The 23,713-nt window shown below is 43.7% G+C and overlaps 1 long non-coding RNA gene across 2 annotated transcripts; it reads right to left on the bottom strand.

Annotated features, from left to right (window-relative positions):
• Positions 1-1,218: 1,218 nt before the first annotated feature.
• LOC310896569 lies at positions 1,219-8,464 on the bottom strand. Of its 2 annotated transcripts, XR_014581610.1 has the most exons (5): positions 7,338-8,464; positions 6,906-7,091; positions 3,489-3,532; positions 3,226-3,406; positions 1,219-1,357 (listed from the first exon to the last, which is right to left on the bottom strand). It is a non-coding gene; the product is annotated as an uncharacterized lncRNA (long non-coding RNA). The 2 variants fall into 2 exon arrangements; XR_014581609.1 differs by lacking the exon at positions 3,489-3,532.
• Between the last annotated feature and the right edge of the window lie 15,249 nt (positions 8,465-23,713).

Consider the following 23,713-nt stretch of genomic DNA (forward strand, 5'->3'; position numbering starts at 1 on the left):
CCTGCTCCACCGTGGTCTCCTCCACAGGCCGCAGCGTGGAACCCTGCTCCACTGTGGTACTCCATGGGCTGCAGGGGGACAGCCTGCTTCACCATGGTCCTCGCCACAGGCCGCAGGGGACTTCTGCTCTGGCGCCTGGAGCACCTCTCCCCCTCCTTCTTCACTGACCTTGGCACCTGCAAGGCTGTTCCTCACTCCTCTCACTCTCCCAGCTGCTGTGTGTGGCGCAGCGTTTTTTTTTTTCCCTGTCTTAAATATGCTCTCACAGAGGCGCAAAACAACATCACTTATTGGCTCAGCTCTGGTCAGCAGTGGGGCCCTTACCTAACATGGGGCAGCTTCTAGATCCTTCTCACAGAAGCCACCCCTATGGCCCCCTGCTACCAAAACCTTGCCACGTAAACCCACTACAGGATGCTCATGCTGGGACTCCTGAGGAACCCACATGGGGAAGTGAGGGACAGATTCTCTCTTAGCTCCTCTGACAGGTGTGATAGCTGCCATTTTAGCTAATATGGAAGAAGTTAAAAAGATGAATTCTGGGGCTAAAATCCTGAATTCCTGACATTCAAGCTATCATCACCAGACTAGAGGTGCTCTCATTTTTCACTGGCAAGCTGAAGGCCTTGTATTAAACACTTACAAGTCAATGGCAATGAATTACATGAATCATAACCTGGCTCTTCATACTTTTTTGTCTATTAAATAAATAAACTGCTCTAAAACCTGCTTCTGCCACCAGTGTGTAATCCATTAGCTGTGTGGGTTGCCAACTATATTATAACTATGTAAATTCAATAAGGATTTTTTGGGTGAATTGTAATTATGAAAAGTAATGGCAGATAATACATCTCCAAGCTGTCAGCCCTAGTCAAGTCCTAAGAATGGTTACAGCAGAGAGCTAATAGAGATACACTCAACACTTGAAGTGTCTATTACCAGCTTCAGGAGTAATGCAACTTGTTAATTGCTTTCCAGGCTACAGGCAAATAAATCCTGTGGAAGAGATTCTGAGCAGAGCAGAGCATCATTCCTTCTTTGCTGAGTGCTTCCTGAGAGCCAGACAAAAAGTACTACAGCGCTCAGGCACCCGAGGAACCTGCCCATGAGCTTTGGCTGTGTGGGGTTGCCTGGCAAAACCTGGCCAATGTCACCTGCCTGCAACCCCATTTACACTGGGGCTCAAGCTTTCTGAGTCTGGACAGTATTTAGTGAAGAAGAAATAGTAAAATAATGGTCTCTCCAGGTTTAATTTCTTCCTGATGATTTATCGAACTTGTCCTGTTGGAAACTTTCCTGGTCCTTGACCATTGGAGGATGCTGACCAGCTTTCTTCTAGAAGGTGCTGACAAGATCACTGATGAGAAATAAAATAAAATAAAATAAAAATGTAAAATAATAAAACAAAACGAAATAAAATATTTTTTTTTATTCTGCAGACTGAAAGCATAAGTGACTGTGCAGATGTTAATTTTCAGGATTATTTGCATTTGGCTGGGTTTTCTTAGACCTTGTACTCTGACTGTGCTGTGCACCACCACTCCTTGACTGCAACCCTCAAGTGCACCAGTGGAAAATTAACCAGATAAGTCTTGACATAAATTAATGAAAAATCTGAAGTTTTTCCATCTGTGATACTTAGGAACATATATTACAATTATCTAAACATTGGCAGGATTTAGGAAACTGGATCTGGACAGAAAGACATCCCCATCCCGGTCAACAAAATGGGGCTGGAGTGGGGGTTCAGGCCTGGGCACACGACTGTGGGCATGTTCACTGTTTAGCATGCACCCCATTACTGCTGGCTTGTGCCAAGCAGCACTGTCCCTACAGCACCCTGGCACTGCCAGGGGAACACCACAGGCCGAGAACTGTTCACAAGGGTTTTTACTCAGCCTCAGTGCGTAGGGGCAGAAAGAGAGCTCAGCCATACAGATGGCGGCTGTGCCGTGCCACTTTGCCTCGGGGCCAGCAAATGGTCCCTGGCCTGGTTTATTTATTAATAGAGACTAAAGAGAGAAGGCAAAACTGGAGGCAATCTGTTAAATGATTGTAAAATTGAAGTCATTTGAAAATGTGAGATCGGCCACTTAAAAAATATGAAGTATGAATTATTTCCGTTGAATAGACGTGATGGAGGCCTACGTGCTGGGCCTATTTATCTGCCCTTCTATCTTCTTTAATATATGCAGGCCTCATCTTTCCAGCACTGTCATTCGGAAGATTTGCTTTCACAAAATTCAATTAAAGCATCTTTCAACAAGCTGAGGGTTTTTTTTTTTTTGCCCAGTATGAGCAACTACAAAGAGATGTGCCGTCAGTGTGCATTGTGCTGGCAGATAGGCATTTAGCGGGTGGGAAGACTGAGAACACCAGAAAAGGAGTGACAGAAAGCCTGAGGGATGAGACATTAGCCCAGGCAGTTTTACTGAGGTGGTGAAGAGGGAAGAAAATCCTTTGCTCTTTTTTTCATGTATTTTCATCCCTCCACAGCTCCCACTCCACAGCACCCACTCGGAGCATGGCCTATGGTCACTGCCAGGCCATTTGCCCTGATACAGCCAAACAGGCTTCCAGTTTGCGGGGGTGGATGTCAGCGACCACCCATCCTTGGCAGCTTTTTGTTCCCAGGAATCTGCAAAACCTGCCAGGGAAGACGGGTGTGTACCTAGGCCCTGATCAGCCCAAGTGCTTTCTTTAAAGGCTTGTGGAGACAATCCATGAGTGGTATAACGTGGGATTTTGCAGAGCATCCACCTCCAGCCCTAAGCCCGCTCTTTTTAAAGTCACCAGATGGTTTTAACTGAGGGTATGGCAGTGCCTGAGAGTGAGTACACCCAAACTTTATGGCCAATGAGCTGTTATCTTGGGTCAGCCCAGATGTTGCCACGGCCTGAAGCTGCAAGCCAGCTTCCCAGAGGGCTCCTCACCTCCACGGTCAAAGGCAGAGCAGAGGGCAAGTCTTACTCCTCCCTTCATCTGATGCATCAAACACCTCACATATATGACACCTGGTGTTAAAACAGTAAATAAAAAGCTATCCAAGGATCACTGTATTTATTGCTAACCTACTGTTTGTCTGGGACAGCAGGATAATGAGCTGCTAATGAACTTGGTCCATGATTTTCACTTAGCACAGGTTTACTTTGAGATTTTTATTTTTTTTATGACCTCAGAAAGTTTTTAGGTATATAGTTAATGATGTTATGTCAATGCACATACCGTGTAATTTTATATTCCCTCTAACAGAATATAAGTAATACTTCCAAGCTCCCCATCTCATTTTCAGACCAGGAGGCCTCTACCTCGTTGTTGTGTTGTTTCTAGCTGTGCATATAGATTGACAGCAGAAATCATTTTGACCATTAAGAAACAGCATCTGTTTCTGAAGTGCAGCCAAGTCCTGAAATGAAAGAGCAAACATTAGCAGTGTATAATCAGGTTCCCAGCAGTCCAGGAGAAGAAGCAACAAATATCTCATTTACCTGGACCTGCAGGAGCTCCTGGAAGGAACCTCAAGTGAGTTCTCCTGTGCAAAAAAATGGGCATAGGTGTGCCTACAACCACAGCACTTGGGTGTAATTTTCATGTTTCATCCCTAAATCTTTCCTTTTGGCAAAACAGTACATTTTGATGGTTTGCTTATGAGTTCACTGGTGACAAGGACAGACCATCACTGGCCAAATCCTCCCCCTAAAGCTATGCCTAACTGTTCAGTGAAGCTAGGGTTACTTGTTTAAGTTTTGCTGAAATCAAGTGGATATTTTTCCCAAGAGCCATTCACCAAGAAGAGCTGTGCTGCGTCCAGATGTGGAAGGGACTGCCTCATGCATGTGCCTACCCATCCTTTAGCATCTGGTAAGAAACATGGGATCTCCTGCAGGAAACACCAAGTCTCAGGCTCCTAACCCTGACCAAATCTGCTATTTGATAACTTTGATTATCTCAGGAAATCTCACATGCCAGGACTGTGTAGCTGGACTATGTCTTTTAAAAAGCCTACTTCATGGTGTAGGAACTCGATAATGGGATTTTGCCACTTCCAAACCTGTACACTAAGTTTATAGTATATAAATGTGCCTCAGCTTAATTCTCAGTTTAATGTGGTGTGCTTCTTTGTAACTTCAACTTTAATAAAATATTTATCTCTTAATACCGATTGTGCAAAATAAATGAGCCTTGCATGACTGTTTTACTTTTAACTTTAAATAATGGAAAAAAAACACATTTTAAATAAGCAGATAGATACTACATTTCCAAATACTCTGTACACTATGCTCACCTTTACAGTATGTTTTAATGTAGTATAATGTGTAGCGTGCACATTTTATGATGGAAGTTGTATTGTGGCCTATTATTAAAGATGCTGCAGATCTGTAGTTGCCACTGATAGAATCACTTGTGTTCAATGTCTCTTAGGACTTGGTCTTCAGAAATCAGCCAGTGCTTTAGGAAAGTTCTTATTCCTCTTATTCCTTTCAACTTCAGTGGCAACATGACTGACATCAATATAGTCATGTGTCAATATATTTCAAAGAGAATGAAAACGTTATGTTCAAATGTTTGTCCTTTATTTGTGGTCAGGAACTCAGTATTTTTGTTGTTTGTATAGGTGAAAAGCAGTAAAGTGCCAGAGTTACTCATGAATGGAAGTTAAATACATTACAGTGGGCGATAATGCAACCTGAAAAGGTTGGGTAAATATAACCCCCAGAAGGGAAATTTACTATATTCATTCCATGAAAGATCAGCTGAACTTTGTGGTTATCAGTCATGAACCTAACAAGTTCTGGCTAGTTGGTATGATTTAGAAACTTTTCACCCTGTAATTTTGATGCTTTATTTCCAAGCTCCCTGGGAGAATGTCATTTCAAGATTGACTTTATCTGGATTCTGTTCTAATCTCCAAGGAGAGAACAAAAGCAGAGCTTTTATTTCAGTGTGGTGTGTTTTTAGGCTTTTTTACACTAAGAAATCATGTGACAAAAAGTGCAGTCCCCAAGTGTTACCTCTCAAAGTTACACTGCACTTCACATCTGTCGTGACATAGCCCACTCTGCCCATTGAACAGAGGGAGCTGTTAAAAAGTGCTGTGTTCCCCTTCTGAGATGTATAATCAATAAAAGAAAGATTGCTAGTGGACATAAAGAGAATTCTGGCTTTTTTTTTTTAACTATTGTATTTCCTTATCTTTTACATTTCATATAGTAATCTCCTTTGACTTCTTTTAGTACAAGAGATCCCATATCCATCCCCCTCTTTTTATTTTCATAGGTCTCTATGGCTACTAATTTACAAACGTCCTCTGTAGGGGGGAACAGTAGAAACAAGTAGATTCCTGAGCTGCACAGTCTCACCTTTGTTTTGTGTGCTGTATCCCAACCGAAATGTACCTGCACACATTTGTTTTCCTGCACATGCCATGGCACAATGTGAGTTTATTCAGGTAGTGGTATGTTGTCCACAGAAACACCAGTCCCAGGCAAAGGCTTTCACTCTTCAGAGTAAAAGGACACTTAGATTATCTTTGTGCATCTGTGAAAGCCATTGCATTTATTCTCTTTCTGTTGCTATCAGCCTTGTGTCAAATCTTTCCAATCCTCAGTGGACGGAAGGGTGAAGAACCTTAACCTGGCAGCATGGAAGAGACTGGGAAATTGGTGCTACTTACAACCAGCCAGACGTGATGCACGAGGAAATGTAAAAAAGCAAAGAAAATGCAATGGGTAAATAATTGCATTCATCCCTCCTGTACAGCTCACTGCAAATAGTAAAATTGCCTATTAATGAGTAGTCTCACCTAGGGAAGGTAAATGCTGCTGTTTGTCCCTCCTCTTGCATTACTTGGGACTTTACATGAAAACAGCTCTAAGAGCCACAGCGCAAGTTCCTGAAGGCTTTTTCTCCCTTCGGGGGAAGTAAACCAATGAAATGTATTCAATGGTCTTTGTGGTATAACGGAGCATATGCTGCATACTGTAGCATGCGTGTTGCCTTCTGTGGCGTATCAGGTGTCAGTTTTGTGGTTAAATTTTCATTGAATTATTAGAAAAAAATAACAATTTGGAAGGGAGCTCCGGCAAGACTAGCTTCAGAGTTAGATGAGATTGTTCAAGGGGTTTGTCCAATCAAGTTTTGGAAAATATCTAAGGGTGGAGACTCCTCAACATCTTCACATTATACAGGTTGTAAGTTCTGGAGGATAAATCCTGAGATGATCCCAGGCAAATTTTTGTGAAATATGTAATGAATTAACTCTAACATATGTGAAGTATGTACTTCTGTTATCGTGTGTACTTTTTACTTTAAATTATTTTTTGTGTCTTTACAGAAATGCATGTCATGGTTCTCTGTTGACACTGCATGAAGACAACGCATGAAAAACATGAGGAGGTGTGATGGCTGGTTGAGATAAGCTGGGAGATCAGGAGGCACCTGAGAACCTCACCCCCACGCTGCAGACAGGTGATGTTTTGCAGGAGAGAGGTCTGCTTCTTCCTTTCCTCTCCGCTGAGCAAGGTTAGATTTAGATCTTATCTGAAAGCAGACTCTGTATTGCTTTAATGACAGGCACAATCCCTGGGCTGTGAACACAGTCATAAAAAGAGTTTATTTCTTTGTACATTAAAAATCAGCAGGAAAGGGAATAAACTCTTGCTGCTCAATAGTACTTTAATGCCAGGGATAACATAGGCATATTGATGAAAAAGAACACATATTTAAGTGGCTTTATGATAGCAGAATGAAAAGAAACCCTGGGTGTGAAAGCAGGTATATAATTTTCCATCATGACTAAAGCAAGTAGAGATCTATGCTTAATTATTTCATGCAAAACAGAAGAGTTTCAGCAGGAAAGGTTGAGAGGAGGTCATTCAGACCATATAGCTGGATGGTGCGTTTACCTGAGGGCAAGAGGGTAGAGGTTCAGTTGAACAAAGACATTTTCCTGTGAAAAAGCTTTCCCTGTTCCTTTGGTTCAATTCCTCATCAATGTACGAGAAGTAGGCACGGCGTCGTTAGGAGAGCTTGGGAAAAAGCAGGAAAAAGCTTCATCCTCGGCATTCCCACAAAGAGAGCACCTCCAGCCCCTATATACATACATATAGAAATATGTTGTTACATGCTTATTTATTTGTATGCATATGTATATACATGCTCTCTAACTAGACTCCACAGCCTCCCTTTCACAGAAGTCCATCAAGGGTTACTTTGGAAATAATCTTGATATCTTTCGCGATAACAAAAATTCCATTTGTTCCCAGATCCCAATCCACTGCAAACACTTCTCGCAATCTCTGAGTACTCAAAACCCTTTCAGCACTTAAACTACATACCAGCCACTGTGAGTTATCCTTAAATATCACATGCAAATGTTTACATTAATGGAAACTAAGGTTCTGCTTCTTCTTTCTTCCTATCTTGGTCTCACAGCCACCAGATTCTTGTGCGGTTATTGTCAGCGCTCGTTAACATCAGCAGCTCTATTGTGAGCTAGAAAACCCACGATAAATGCTTCTCTGACCTGTACCTGCTTTCTGTACTTGGACGTGGGCAAGAAGTGTCAAGTTAAGCTCAGCCCACCTGCCCAAGCTGGGCAGGACATCTGCGGTTTCGTGCGGTTATTCATAGCGTGGGGAGCAGCTTCAGTGGGCAGCTTTTTTAATAATGTAATCCAGAAGTGAAAGGGTAATGTTTACCAAACCTGTTTCAAAATGGCTGATTAATCAAATAAATGGGTGTTTATTGAGGCTGTTGCTAGGTACTTACTGTTATTGAGATAATTGTATGACTCAACTAAGCCAGACAAAGAGCTCTACTGTTGCTCTAAAGTACCAACTGGCTGCAAAGTTTGGATCATGACACCAGAGCATTTTTTCTTCACAAGGCTAATCACTTGGTTCGCTTTATCCTCACATCATCCACTTTTATGGCCAGCTTCAAATGCCTTCCTTCCATTAAACCAAGAAACAAACACTGACCCTTCTGCAGAACCACTTCAACCCAGAGCAGCAGGGATGGGTTCTCATGATTGATCTGGTGACAGACCTTTTTTTCATGTCTTTTCTCTATTATATTGTTATATTCATCCCATTTTCTGTTAAGCATCTGCATAAACTGCAAGCTCCCAGCCATTCAAAGCACTTTTTTGATAAATAACTGGGGCAAGTTTTGTGGGGGGTGGTAATCTTTTATTAGACCAAGTGATAAAGATGGAAAAAGCAGGCAAGTTTTCAGGCATACAAACACTTCTTCAAGTCCAACTTGTTGCTTGAAAGCCTGTCTGCTTTTCTAGCTGTGTTTTCTGAATGTTTTTTTTTGTTTTTTTTTTTACCCGCAGTAAAAACTGTTGCCTCTCCCTGAAAGTCATGCCACACATATTCTTACCTCTCGCAGCTACAAAGACAAGGCTACTAACAAACAACAAACAGTACTTGATTAGGCAGGCTGTTAGGGAAGATTTTATGATAGAAATTACATCATACAACTCTTGCCTCATATTCTCATATTTTTCTTCTGAAAAAAAAATTTGGAAGCATTATAAAAAGACAGGTACTAATGAGTATAATTATAGAAAAGTCTCCTTGCTTCTCCTCAGAGGAGAGCACAAGTACATGAAGCCTAGTGTGAGAGGAGGTTTATATCTGCAGATCTGTGGGAACGTTAAGACCACAAGCCTGCCCTCTGATTAAACTCCCTCTCACTCATTGTTTTTATTGTTTTAATGTAATAGGCTTTGTTGTTGTTGTTGTTCGTTTGTTTCAAAATAGCACATCCATGCTCTGCTGATGGTAGTTTGCGTAGCTGGGTGATACAGGGTGTTTGAAAGCATAGGGGTGTATTTACTGCAAATATCGTTCCCACCCTCCACTTGCACCAGTCCAAATTCAGGATAACCCTGTCAGCAGAGGTGTTATCAACGGATTTACACCAATGCACCTGAGAGTAGTTTAACCCTGGCAATTCATATTCTGTAGCAGTTTTAGGGGTTTTTGTTTGTTTGTTTTTAATCTTTAACTAAATAACCTATGCTGCAGTGAAACAACATTTCACTTGCTCAGAATTGTAATTTAATCAGAAAATCTCCCAGTGTGTGCCAGAGAGAGCACTCCTTTTTAACAGCAAGCATGCAAAGCCTGGAAATGCTCAAGTTATTCAAAACACTTTGCTACCACTTTTTTACCGTAACATCCAGTCATAACCGATAGAGTGAAACCTGCCTTTTTAACAAATTCTGGGGGCAGACAGATCAAGGTCTGAGCTGGGCTTTGAACCAGGAAGCAGGCTTTGTTTGAACTGCCTACCACTTGCATTTGATTTCTTGAATTAATGTTTTACCTGTAATAGGCAGTGTTTTCACTGAAGGCAGAGAGCAATCCTACTGCTCATTTAGCACCTTCTACATTCCCAGATACGTTATTGAAAAAAAAATGTAATGCCTAAGGTGCTTTTTTTGCTTTTACTGGTCGTGAACATAAATCACATTAAGCACGTATGTGAGTCAGGGGCCAGCATCCCAGCCAGGATCCTTTATTAACGGGTCTGCGGATATTCAGAGTGAGACGGCTGGGAGAAACATCACCAGAACAAGCCACTGAAATGAAGCAGTTTGTGAGGGACTCATGAGTGTTGGGGGAAAGTAAGTGAAGGGCGGAGCAGAAAACCCCTCCTAGATTTTGCACGTGGCCCAGGGAGAAATAAATGACAGCATGGCCCTAAGCCTCTCTGGCAGCCCCCTCCAACCTCTAGGATGTGACCTGGAGTTGTATACTGGTGCCAACAAGAGCTGCCATTTTGTCTCATCTCATCGCTCCGGGAGGTTGGGGTGATCCCACAGCTCCCCCTGGGAAAGGGGAGGATCCTTTCTGCTGAGATTGTTGATGGCAGCGAGGCGTGAAGCAGGATGGGAAAACTCAAAGTGGGTCAGGATCCAAGGTTCGATATTGATCTCATTTTCCCCAGAGGGCAGAAGGACTTTGCAAGCCGATGGCTGCCTCAGGCGATTCAAAGACTCTTCTGCAGGTGTGTGTAAAGCGTCCATTGTAGGGCACAATAATAAAGTTTGTTCTAAAAAATATTTTTAATGCTAGAAAAGGTTAAAAGGCAGCAGCTCTCCATTGAAATGGCCCTTAGCTTGTCCCAGATCTGGGCCAGCTCAGATCCTTGCTGCGACCTTCTCATAGACCCTCATTGCACGTCCCTGCTGTCGGGAGGAGCAACCACCAGCACCTCTCTCCTTCACAGTTGCAGCTTTGGCTAGGAGAGAAAACGGGAGGGTTTTCTTACATAAATTTATGCTAGAATTTATGTTAGGAGGACTAAATATATGCAGTCCTCCTCACCCAGTGGCTGCTACTGACCTTCTTTGACAATGCAATTTATGGGCACGTTCAGCAGCAACAACTTCCCCTCAAAACACTTCTGGCAGAGAATTGAATTTTTAATTAAATTGCTATTATTTTTAAAGCTTGATTTCCATTACATTGCATTTCACTGAAAGCTATGGGAAGCATATTGGCAGAGGGTGTCTATATACTGAAAATACTTCATGTTTCAGCCCCTCAGTGCTTGAGAAAAAACAGCATACATCAGTTTATTCCTGTTTTATATTCCCAAGGTCAGCATTATTTTTCCCCCTGTTTGCAGACATTTATTTCATGGAACACCCCAGATCTCCCAGCTGGAAAGGAGCGAGCTCCTCTCCCTGTCTTCTGACCATCGGGGCGAGCCGAGCAGTGCCGAGGCTGCTCTGCGCATGTGCTGAATGCTTACATTCGCCTCCTGTACGCAGCCAGCCAGACCTTGCTCACCGCCTGGAAATCCTCAAAAGCTAATAAGTTTTGCTGTGTGCACATCCTCCGTTGGGACAGGAGCTTTTTTTGCAGCTCTGAGCTGTTCTGTCCAGCTGTATCCTCACGCATCTCTCTGCAGTTGCATCAGTTCGTCTTTTACCCCTCACCTCTGGTTAATGGTCTGAGATGCTGTGCATAACGTACAGCACAGTGAGCTGTGGGGTAAAGTTTGCAGTATGTCCTCATTTCAACTTCTAAATGCTAGCCCCTTAAATAAAACCAGCTGCACAGAGCAATTAGCAAGCATGAAAAAAATGTTAAGCAATTAGATTCAGGAGGTCTCTGAAGAGTGTCCATGCTTGTCTCCTTGGGAACTAGAGCTGTTACAAGTTCAGCAAATAAATGACCTCTTTTTCTTTACTTTCTTTTTTTTTTTTTTTTCCACATCCAGGCATGAAAGAAGTTTTCTTCGTATAGAAAAGTTTAAAAATAAATTTTAGAGACCTGTGCGTGCACACACAGAAACACGCACGTGTGCACACATCATAATTGAGCTGTTACAGCCATAGCTAAAGGAAGTAACAGTTAGAAAACGCAGAGTCTGTTTTGCTTAAGAGTTATATTTTGGCAATATATTAAACAGAACATTTTTGGTTGCATGCTGGAGCAGTGTAATGCAAAGAAGCTGTTCCTGTAGCAGAATTAGCCCCACTTTTATTTGTAATGGCAATGCTTGCAGCTTGTGTTAAAGAGACCGTTTTAATTTGGGGTAAATTGTTGAGGAAATGAAAAGAGAGTCCTCCCTGGGAACTGCACCAGATTTCTTTTTCCCATCTGGAGGCAAACAGCACCCCCCGATGCCTCTGGTAAGAGATGAGGGGCACTCTGAGAAGCACTGAGCACCTGAAGGGACTTAGGAACATATTGGAGGACTTTGAGGTGGGTATGGGAGCAGTCCAGTGGTCTCTCTTCCCCGCCTTTCCCTTCCTTGCCGCCCCCTTCCTCTATCCCTTCCTCCTCACTTCCTACTCCAAAATCAGAGATTTTCTGAGCCTGTTTGGCAAGCCTCCCTTTCAAGCCCTTGTCCAGCCTCCTCTTGAAGCCCTGCAGCCTCTTTGCAGGAGCCCCTTTTTCCTTAACGAAGAATTAGGATCTTTTTAGGGTCTCTGTCATGCTAGGTACCCTGGGGACAGTGCTGACACAGACATGTAGACACTGGTGGTTCCCTCCCTTTCCCCAGTCTCCTCCCACCAGCCCAGTGGTGGCCCCACGTCCCAGTGACCCCGCAGCCCAGCTTTGTTTTTTACACAAGGCTGTGGGAAACAATCGAGTTTCCCTGTGCAAAGAACCAGGTTGAGCACCGAAAGCTAACATGAACTGATGAAATCCTTCTGGCGGGGACATTTCTCAAACTCAACTGGCCAGGTTCAGCAATCGAGAAGTTCCTCGTGCACTTACGCAGATATATGGGAAACCAAATGACATGTCCATCTTGGTGGCTATCAGCACTAACCAATGTGCATACAGTGAGCCTGAAGGTTGGAAACAAGCTGGAATTTTGGGGGGAACATCCAGTCCACTGCCTGGCCCCAAAGGGCCACCCCTGGGGCTTTCCCTCTGCCCCAGTAGAAGCAACCTCAGAAAGGTCTCAAACTGCTGCTCCTCCTGCTCTGAGCCCTCTGAGCTCTCCAAAGCCACCATTTACATTTCTAACCTCCCTCTACCACACGTCTGCTCCTCTTGGTGGCTCATGGTGCAGCCACATCATCTGAGCCCGTCGCACCAGTCCGATGGTCTCAGCTCTGGTCACAACCACAGATCCACCTGCGATGTCCCCACTCTGCACAAAGGGATGAGTGGCTTTATGGGCTCCCGCGGAGGCCACGTTGCAGCAGGCTCTCCTGGGCAGAGCCCTTCCCTCTCTACCTCTCCCCACGTTTTATTTCTCCCCGGTGCTCCTTTGCCCCACAACCGCAGGCTACAATTACCGATAGTAACTAATAAAGAGGCAGAGCAGCACCAGATGAACCCGGAGAGGTCAACCTAAAAGCAAGGGTTTAAGAGCAGCCTAAAAGCAATTGTCCAAAAGCAGTCTGAAAGCAATTATTCTTCAGCTAGCATTACTCCTCAGCATAAATAACCCCTCCCAGCCCCTCCAAGCCTTTGATTTGCTCCATTTGAGAAGCTCTGCTGCTGCCTCCCACCCAGCAGCTCTCATCTTCCCCCGAGCAGCCACCAGGGCTGGCTCTGCACCTCTGCCAGCACCCATTTACCTGCTGTGGGTCACCTGGATGGTGTCAGCTCTTCCACGAGCTCCTGGCACCTTCTTGTGATGGCCTTCAGCAGGCTCCTCAGTGCTCTTCGGTCTCTCTCCGATATTTTTTGGATTATATTTGCCTTTTCCGTGGGCACAGTGGTACCCGTAATGTACCGAAGTCATAAAGGTCATGGCTTGAAGCTTTAAAAAAGTGGTGGCCACAAAGAGCTTTTCCAATTTTTTCCAAGAATGCTGTAGAATTGGAAGAGCCCCCTCAGCAGGTCGCTGGACTAGGTGCATTTAAGACGGGAAACCCCTTTCCAAAGGACCTTACAGACCATAAACGTTCGCATGAGGTCGAAAAAGAAACTGAACAGTTTCAGAGGAAAAAAAAAAGAGTTGATGGTGGTTGTTAAATGAACAGTCATCACAGGACTCAGGAGGCACTGTGCCAGGAGCCAAAGGGGCTGGAGTCAGCTGTGGGACAGGCTGGCCACAAATGTGTCCTGGTCCCATTGCTTGCCTGGGGCATTCGCTTCTGGACCCAGTAGGGATGACAGTGGGGAGAGGACATGGTGGTAGGTGGACATCTGCTCTGGTCTGGTTTGGCTCAGCCATCCTTACGCTCTCTTGTAGCATGCCAGTATAACCATTAGTGGCAAAAACCTTAGCTGATTTTAACATGAAAATGGATACATTTGTAAGGGAAATCACATAATGTCGTGATGACAACACAAGGGCCGGGATTTACTTGTCTTTTAGATTCCTTCCAGCCCTTCTTTCTCAATTCATCCTGAGCTCTTACCTTTTTCCAGGTGTCAGATTTGAAGGTGTGATCATGTTATGTCACACACAAGCACAAATCCCTTGCTCTTCCAGGAGCGGGGCCAAAAGTGAAACTCCCGTGTTTGGTCTGGACTCAACCCCAGTCTCTCACTGAAATGAGAGATACCTGAAATTTTGGCCCACGCTTGCCCATGCAGTTTAAAAACCTCAGGGGCCCTGAGGCAAGCTGGGAGGCGATGTCTGATATTTGGTGAAAGCCCACGCTAGGACATAGTTATCCCTGTTGTGCACGAATCATAACAAATTCTTTATCTTGGTTGTACTAGGGGATCTGTCACAGAGCCCTCTGCAGAGATTATGATGAAAGAAGAGGAAAAGAAAGTGGTTGCAAAAGTTGGGAAGTGCAAAAGAGACTTTTACATACACTTAGGCTTTGTAACAACAAGCTGTCATTGTCCAGGTCTCCAATAAATATTCAGTGCAATATTTGTCTGTGTTTTATAAAACATGGAAGGTTAGAGAGTTAACGAGAACACAATAGCTGGGCATCGCAAAGCATTTGTGTCAATTGCATGGGCATCCTCTGCCCAAACACAAGGCTGAAATGTCACATAAGGGAAGCAACAATGAAAATTTTCCAATTGAATGTCTAAATTTAGGATTTTGGTAAGAACCTAAGCCTGTGGTTTGATCTTCAGAAAAGAAGTCAATGAGCAGTGCTGTCGTCCAGCATTTTTGAATATCCACCCACTGTTTAAATACCTCACCGGGGAATTAAGAGCCTGTTTAAGATCTTGTTATTGATGCCTCACACGATAAGCATTTGAAGAATTTGCTATAAAAATATTTTTTTCACATTTTTCTCGGTTGAACGTAAGTCAACAAGTTCTGTGAATTTGTAAAGGCAGATGTGTGTTGATCCCTGCTGCACAGTGTGAATGAACTTTGGGTACTTTATAGAAATATTCAGCCACTACAGAGACTCATATACGACAGTTTTTTACTTGTTGCCATTTTTTCCTAAAGCACATTGGCTATGTGTCAGTGTTCTGATATTGCAAATCTTTACGCCAAAGGGGAAACATCGCTTACATGTGTAAAATTAGCTGCAATCACAACATTGTGCTGGACTGTGGTTTCATATTGTAATCGTTCACTTGCTGAAATTAAAATCAGAAGAATTCACCATCCTACTAGCAGTGGACATTTTGACAATATCATTTGGGGTATTTGATCTCACAGGGCACCGTCAGTAATTTAATCGTGGATTATTGAAGCTGCTCTGCTGTACCCAGGTGGCAGATGACTATCTGTACCTTCACATGAAGGAATGCAGTACCTCTGCCTTGTGTTTTGCTGCAGCTAACCAGAACTTACTGGGGGCTCAACAACAGAAATCTTCACTAAGAAAAGCAAAAATTCAAAAAATGTTTTTCAAATATATGCTGGTTTTTAGCAAACTTGCTTTGAAAGCTGATCTTAGCAGTCAAAACAAATTCTGATGGGATTCAGAGACAACCTGCTTTCAGGAGCCCCACTCCATTAACTGGTTTGATTCGGGCAAGGTAGAGATTTAAACCTTATTGTCATACATACAGGGAGAACAGCCTTACCTTACTCTTCACTTCCCACATTTTCTGGCCACTCCCAAGGACAGTGCATGCTCCTGATGCATTAGCACATGCAGGAACCAAAGAAAAGACACCCAGCACTGCAAGCTCTTGAGAAGGGCAGCAGCACTGCGCAGGGAGTATGTCTGAGCACTGGTATGGCGTCCAACCTCTTACCAGTTACGTGCCTGGAGAACAAAATTATGCAAAATGCAAGCAACTAATAAAGAATGTTTCATGCTGGGAAGTCTTCATGATGTGGTGACTTTTTTTTAAAAAGGGAATTTATCCAGCTGCCCACCAGGTTATTACAGCAACGGGGTTGCATCATTCCTAACTGCATTACAAGAGAGCACCAATATAAAGGCATTAGAGCGATGAAAAATGCCCTTGAAAGTTATTACGTGGGCTGTGACTCTTGCCATATTAAGAAATCTGTTTCCCACTCCTTTAGGGCAACGTGAGCACTCTTTCAGCAATCTCGCTTCTTTACTTGGTACGACAGAGATTACAGGGCTTTAAAAAAAAACTGAGATGGAAGAACACTTTTCAAACTATTTAGGGCCTATTTCAGTCCCTGGTGAAAATTTGGTTTAGGTAAAGACAGCATAAAACTAGATCAGCAGGAAATTCCTGACAGGAACTTAGAAACAAACAAGGGCTGCATAGAGCATCCTAACTTCAAACACCTTAGCGCAATAATTTGTTTTTAATCATCCATGCGATGGAAAATATGAGGAAAATGTAATATAAATGTCCAAGAATAACAGCGGTTAGTTGTTTGGATTTAAAATCAAAGGAACTTTCCATGCTCTTGAAGGTTTCCATACCGATGGGCCTGGGGGAACTCTGGGTGCGGTAGGTTTCCATCTGCTGAGCACAGGAATATGCTGCACTCGTCCTCCTAAACCTCCTCCCGTGGCTTGGGGTGAGCCTGGCTTGCATCATTCATCTTGCTGAGCTCCTTACCTGCTGCCCAAGTTTTGCTCTGGACCTGCCCTCCAGCAGCCCCTGGAGTGGTGCTACCCTAACTACAAGCTGAATTATTGGTCCAGCCTGGAAAAACAGCACTTCTTTCCGTGGTGATAACAACGAATTGGCTCTCCCTGGGCGCTCCGGGTGAGCAGCCTCTCCCCCCCTTTTGCAGGGACTCCCAAGGCTGGTTTAGGATGGAAAGGAAATAATTTTTTATCATGGGGAAATGGAACACAGAAAAATCTCCTACACACCTGTCTGCTTCTTTTGGTGCCTAAATACCTTTGAAAGTCTTGCCTTGAGTGCCAAAGCTATGATGGATCACACAGTATTTCCTTTTTATTATTGCACTGCATCCTTTGGGCCTCACATTAACATAATGAGGGCCATATGGCGCCAGAATCTCTGTTGGTTCAAACCAATGCAGCTCCTTTGAAGTCAGAGAGCCTGTGCCAGTTTATACCTGCCGAAGATTTGGTTTATGGCCTGGGAAATAAGAGGGAAGGTGGGACGGGGGGGAAAGGGAGCCAGCCACTTTTTGTAGTTAATTAAGAATTATGTAGATATGCTTGTGTCCTGCTTCTGCCATCCACCAGGAGCTGTGCCTAACGTGCCTTCATGGCTGTAATATCCTTTGCATGATTAGCTCTCATTATCAGCTGCTGTGCCTCTGTGACTCAGGGTATTTCGGCGGCTGGAGGTGAAACTGCAGTGAGTCAGAGCCAGACAGCCACCTCTGGGCAGCCATCAAAAACGTCCCGCTCGCGGCCAGCGGGTCATAGGGAGGCACAGATTTCCCTGAGCAACTGTGACTTTTGTGCTGAGAAATTAAACTCCTGATTTTTATTTTTTTTTTTTCCTTGAACTAATTGTGAAAACACTTGAGAGTTATAACTAAATAAAATCTTATAAAAATGTCTGCCGGGTTTCACCACTAAGAGATAGAAGGTTGGTCTGCTTAGAAAATAAGCAACGTAAATCCAAAAACTGAGGCCCTGGAATGACGGCCAGGAAGAAGGAAATATTGTGACTGGATAAAATTTCAAACTCCAGGACCAAAGTCTTTATTCAAGACACTTGGATAAAAGAAATGAAACTTTCAGAAATGTTGTAGTGAGCAAATACAGCTGGAGCCACCTTACTGACTCTTACTTTCAGTACCCATAAAACCCCAAGAGTATTGATTCCTACTGGCTCTTTGCTTTCAGTACCCATAAAACCCCAATAACTGGGGCCCTGGGAAGTGTGGCCATGTCTTTTGGCCACAAAACCCTAAACACAAGTTTTGGGTGCTCAGTTTATGCGCCCTGATGAAAACATTCTCACAGTTCCTACAACAAGCCTAAAATTATGTTTCAGTTGCAGACTTTGGTGTGGTTCATATTCACATCAGTCCAGGGATTGAGGCATTGCCAGGTAAATAAAGAGCAGAAGATGCTGCAGGGAGGACCACCAGCCTGCTGTAGCTCACATGGAGGGTAGGATAACCTGAGCAGACAGCAAATACCCGAGCTAGGTCCCCAGCACAAACATGCCTTAGTTACTGAGCAGATGCCACCACGTGTCTGCAGCTGAGCCCACCTTTTAACAAGCAAGAAAGGCAAATTTTTGAGCTGAGTCTCTTCAAAGAGATGTGGCAAACTGCCTATGAGACAACACCACCTATCTGTGGTTTTTTTTCCAGCTCTATCAGCTTGCCTAAAGACACATTTTGCCTCTCCATACGCAATGCTCTTGCTCTATCCTTGGGTGATACCAGCCACAGCAGACTGGCTCCCGCAGTATTGTCACCCCTCTGCAATCTCAGGCACTGTGACTTGATTTTATATCACAGGTGATGGGATATAAAGGCAGATCCCAAAAGGAGGGAGAACATCGGCTCTCCTCAGGTGGCAGTGGGACATGCTGGGCATTGCTGGAGCTGGGGATGTGGTATGGAGGTCTGTGTTCATCCTTGGTGTCGCTGCTTTGCTAGACCACATCTGCTCTTAATCTTCTGCTACTATGCACTGTTAAATATTTCACAGCACTTTTATTAGCCAGCTCTCAGCTGGGACTGGGAGCTGCTCATTCTGAGGAATTTCCTGCTTCTAAATTAGACTATCCCAGAGCAGAAAGGGCTCATCTTCAATGGCATCTTCAGAGCATGAGGACTCCCTCTGTATCTCACCATATGGAAAACTGATTTTAAAAGGCCAATCCCCTTTTTAGCAATGATGTAAACCAGCAGTCCTTTGTAGGAGGATGTTCAGGTAACAAACAAAACACTGAGCTTTGAGCAGAATAAAGAATGTGGATTTAGACAGTGGGACCAAAATTTGGACTATTACCTGTGCAGGAAAGGTACTTTCCAAAAAAAATTTAAAAACCTGAAGTGCTTGTTCTCCGCTGTCTCACATCTCATCAGTGCCAGTCAGTCCAATCCAAATAGAACAAATTTATGCCATTGAGGTAAACAGATTGCAAAAGGGCCTTGGCTGATTGGGGGGACTTCTAATGGGGGGAGAAGTGTGGGTCGTCTTGGGCAGCTGTTTGGAGTCACTCGTATGATGATGCAATGATGTGGGGGTCTCTCAATCCTTCGAGGAAGTGGGGAAGCTCTGGCTCAAGCAGGTCGATGGGTGAAGGATGGTTCCTTCCTCCATCCTCTTCCTCCTTTCTCCAAAGCAGAAGAAGGGGAGTATCATGCCCCAGAAAGTCTAAGTCAACTAGACTATCAACTAGATAACGAGTGGAGTAATTACCCAATTGCAATGAGTGCTTTACTGAAAAAAAAACAGCTATTTGGAATTCCTTGTCTTCTGCGTATGCAGTAATGTCAGGAAGGAGGTTGAATTCTTACCACTTTTTGACTACCTCAGCTTGGAAAATCCTAGCTTCTGTTCAATGTTTTGGTGTCGATGCTACTGTTTTAATGTGGTTACATAACTCAGAGCAATTTAAACATTTCATTAAACTTGTTTCGCAGGTTATATATCAGCTCGCACTTCTCAAGTGCCCTCCATCAAATCATCTTTGTTCTCTTTGCGAGCATTCATTACATCTCGTGTAGACAGCTGTGTCACAGCCCTGTTAGCAGACCAAAGTGAAGAGATTCAACTAGTTGTAGGAGCCGGAAGAGACTGGAAGCTCAAAACTGCACAATTCAGACCTTTAGTCATGCCCCAAACCAGCACAGAGTTGTGACACTAAGATGTTAGGCACTGACCTTCAAAAACCTTTTGCATTCAGGTTTCAGAGCAAGGCACTCCCCAGACATGGATGACTAGAAGGACAGGAGTAAGGCTTCCTCAGAGGTAAGCAATGCAAAAGCTGGGAGTGAGAGTTGTTTTGCTTGACTGCAACAGGTCAAAAGACCATGGCTCAACCCTCCCCTCTCCTCCCTGGAGGAGTCTTAAACTCACGGCAACCCACTGCTGTCAGACAGATGTTTTGCTAGGAAAAGAGAGAAGTGAGTTATCAGCAGCTGGACATGGCTGCGGTCGAGGAGGCCTGGGTTCGCTTTCTTGGTCCGGCTTTATGTTTTTCTTCATATTGGAATGATAAAAAATGGTTCTGGCAAGGGAAAGACGTGCGTTTCCTTGTGCTCATGGTGCAGGCAGGGTCAGACCCAGCCTTGCTTTCCCCTTGCTAAGGATGCTGCCGGCTCCTCCTTGAGCTGCGGTGTTCTGCACTCATTCAAGTGCTGAGGAAGCTGCTGATGCTCTGGTGTGGTTTCTCTGGACTGTCTCCTGGCCTTACTGCCTCATGTTAAGCCTGCTGGTAAATAACCAAGCCCTTGAGCTGTCCTTGGCTTGAGATGAGGCTAACTAAGCAGGACAAGGGAAACCACAGGACATGACATGAGGAACTGTTGAAGATAACAAACAACAGTGTAAGAAGCTGTGAAAAGGTAGAGACAGCGTCATGAGAGATGGCTGCATCTCACAGGCGGTTAAGGGATGGTTGTGTGAGAAAAGTCTGGACTCCACAGGTAGCTGAAGGGGAGCACTGGGGACCTCCTGGAGAGCACAGTCTGCCCGAGCAGGCCTAGAGCACGTAGGTAGCCATACCCATAATCCATATAAATTTCCCTGACTGGCAAGGGAACAGGCAGGTGGACAGGTAGAGCATCCCAGTATCACCATCTTGGTGCTGGTGCCATCAGTGACTCTTTTATCATAATCTGAGCACCTTACTCCTGGGCCCAGGTTCCTGTCACCTAACTTTTGGCACCAGGTGGAGGTGCCCGAGGTTGGAGCACAGCCAGATTTGTTTCCTCAGGGAGGCATGAGGGGAGAAGAAAACTGTCTAAACCCCTTTGGGCCTCATATTACTGATATAATACTATTAATTGACCCTGCAGGAGTAGCATGAGGCTTAATTAATTGCTGTTTGCAAAGATAATTTGATGGAGGGCACTATAGAAGTGCAAGTTGATCTATTAACCTGAAGAACTAGTCTAATTAAATGCTTGAAATTGTTATTAGATATCTAACCTTATTAGAGCAGAGGCTTTATATCAGTATTTTAATGCAAGTGTAGTTAAAGTTTGATCATCTGTTTGGAAAAAAATTACCATGAAGTTAATTATGGGCTGGTTAATTATCTTACGCCCATTAATTTAAAAAAAGTCCTATGTAAAAAAAAAAGAAAGAAAAAGAAAAAGAAAAAAAAAAGTTAATTTCTCTGTATCTTGCATACAAACACGACTAACAATGGTCTTTATTTCTAAGATATGAATGTCTGAGCTGAAAACACAGGAAAAGATACGTCACTTTCTCAAAATCAACTTTTAGAAGAATAGAAGCTAGAAGAATAACCCCAAAAATTAGGAATAATTTCTGGGGGATTGATTCTCTGAACCAGTTTACCATGGAGTCAGGTAAGTGCCAGGGCAGGTGAGAGGTGGGGACAGACTGTGCAGACAAGGATGGAAGAGAGAGCAAACCAGGAGCAATATTTTCAATATCAGCTACTCCCCAAACTGGTTTACTTGTAACAGGAAGCCTAGCTGTTAGAGACAGGGAGGAGTCAGCATCCACCATGGCACAACAGAGTCAAGCAAAGAGAAAGTAATTAATGGCAACAAAAACTGGTTGTGATCAGAAATGCAGCCAATATCAGTGACCTGCCGTGATACTGATTTGCCATGGACAGGACACAACAAGAGCTCCACCAAAAGCTCCGTGTTCTTTCAAGTTGTTCTGTTCATGCAGTACTATAAAGAAGTTGGCCAACAGCCCATGTTCGATTGTGTAGAATGGCCAAAGCCATGCAAGTGTGCACCTACACCACATGAGAATAGAAAAAGTTTGTGCCAGATCCAACCAAAAGCCCAGCTAGCTCTTTCTTCATAATTTTATGGACGTGTATCTCAAAGCCCTCAGCTGAGGCACACATGGGTCTTCCTCATGTTGTAACCATCCTCTCCTTCCAATTGTCTCTGCTGGCATTCTTGGGTGTTCCCTTTCTGTGGGATGGGGGGCCTGAGTCTTTGCCAAATGTGAAATGTGACATTTTCTGCAGCACGTAAGATGAGAAGCATGACATAGAAAGAGAAAAGCCAGTATCATAAAAATATTAGGCACTAAACTCCTAGAGCAGGTGCAAGTGAGAAATCTGAGGATCCTATGCATGTTCCTTTTCTGTATCAAGGACTATTGGTGAGCTATACTTCAATCTTCTGTTTGCTTTTTCCTTTTATAAGACTATTTCAGGAAAACTTTACTGTTGATTTTACTAGTTAAATGTTTTAAAGACCTTCCATACAGTCATGGTTAGTCACTACTGACACATCCCATTTACAATGCTCTTAGAGCTGCGCTCCATGTCCACTGCATGACCTCTGAAGCAATACTTTCAAAAATGCTCAGGTAAACTACAAATGAAGTCCTTTTTTAGAAGTGCCACACATACTGAAGTTTGGATGGTTTAGGCACCTAAAGGTGCAGGTAGGGTCTTACCAGAATCTGAATTTACAGGGATGTGTGTCACATGCCGAAGGACAATGGAGAACTACACTAGAGCTGAAACACCCTTGAATATGGGATCAGGCCCCTAAAAGATTGTGGAGCTTTTGGGAACTACAGTCTAGAACTTATAAGTGTTTGTATTTTTAGTTCTCTTGCCATCTTCTTACTGTTTCCATCCCATAACAAAAAGTGAGAACACATGTAGGGCATTTAAGAGAGAGAAATGGGACACATTGGGTGAAGCATTTCCAGCAAAAATAAGGAAATATCAGTACCGTTATGCAAAGCTTTGATGAGACCTCATTTGGTCATTCTAAGGTCAGGAAAGAGGAATTCAGACTGGAACAAGAATAGCTTGACTGGTTGGAAGAACAGGCAGTCTATTAGACATGGAGAAAACAAAACACCGTGGCTCTTTAACTGTTCACATCAAAGACTCTGTTGTATAATATGGCTGTTATACAACACAGGAGTACATGCCTGGGATGGAAAAGGCTGTTTAAGAAAAAGGAAAATGTTGGTGCAGCAAAGCAGTTATAAACTAGCCATGAATAAGTTTGGGCTGAAAATTGGAAGGTTTCCTCCTTCCAGAGGAATGAGATTCTATGAGCCTTTCCCAGGAAAACAAAACAACCCAGTCACTTTTAAGCTTGAACAGTTCGTGAAAAGGATTATATCATACGGTTACTTGATTATCTCACAGCAAGTCTCTGCCAGTCCCACTTGCCAACATGCTTATACCCAGATAGGAATGAGCCAGACAAAAACACCTTACATGAATGGGGAACTTGGCACGAGGACCAGACTTTGTAACTTCCTTGTAAAACTGCAATCCAAATCCTCCTCGGTTTTGGGGAGTTCCACAGAAGAAAGTGAAAACATTCAATAAATACTTCTGTACTGGCAAGAGAATGGTAGATTTCTCTAGCGTCTCAGTCTGTTAACAGCACATTGGCTAACACAGTTGAGAATCAGCAGGTCCAGGTAACTTGAACTTAGGAGCCGTAAAGGAGTTAGGGGAGGGAAACTTGGCTCTCTGATGATAAGCGCTGGAAAAGCTGGGAAGTTCAAGAGGGATGGAAATGGGCCCATGTGAAGGCAGTCACACATGGCAGTCAAGATTATTTGAGGAACTACAGGCCAGCTGCCCTGCCGCTCTCAGACAAGATAATGGGAATGCTTCCATTAGCAAGATTCAATTAGCAAGGTAAGAAATGAAAAGAAGATAATTAATGGCAGACACATGGTTCACTGTCTTTTTCAACCTAGTTTGATTTCATTACTGGAGGGACTGCAGAGTTTTGTGGTGGTAAACAGGGCTTTTTAAAGCTTGGTACT

This window comes from Anser anser (genome assembly GCF_964211835.1).
Source record: "Anser anser genome assembly, chromosome: 3".
Classification (NCBI taxonomy): Eukaryota; Metazoa; Chordata; class Aves; order Anseriformes; family Anatidae; genus Anser; species Anser anser.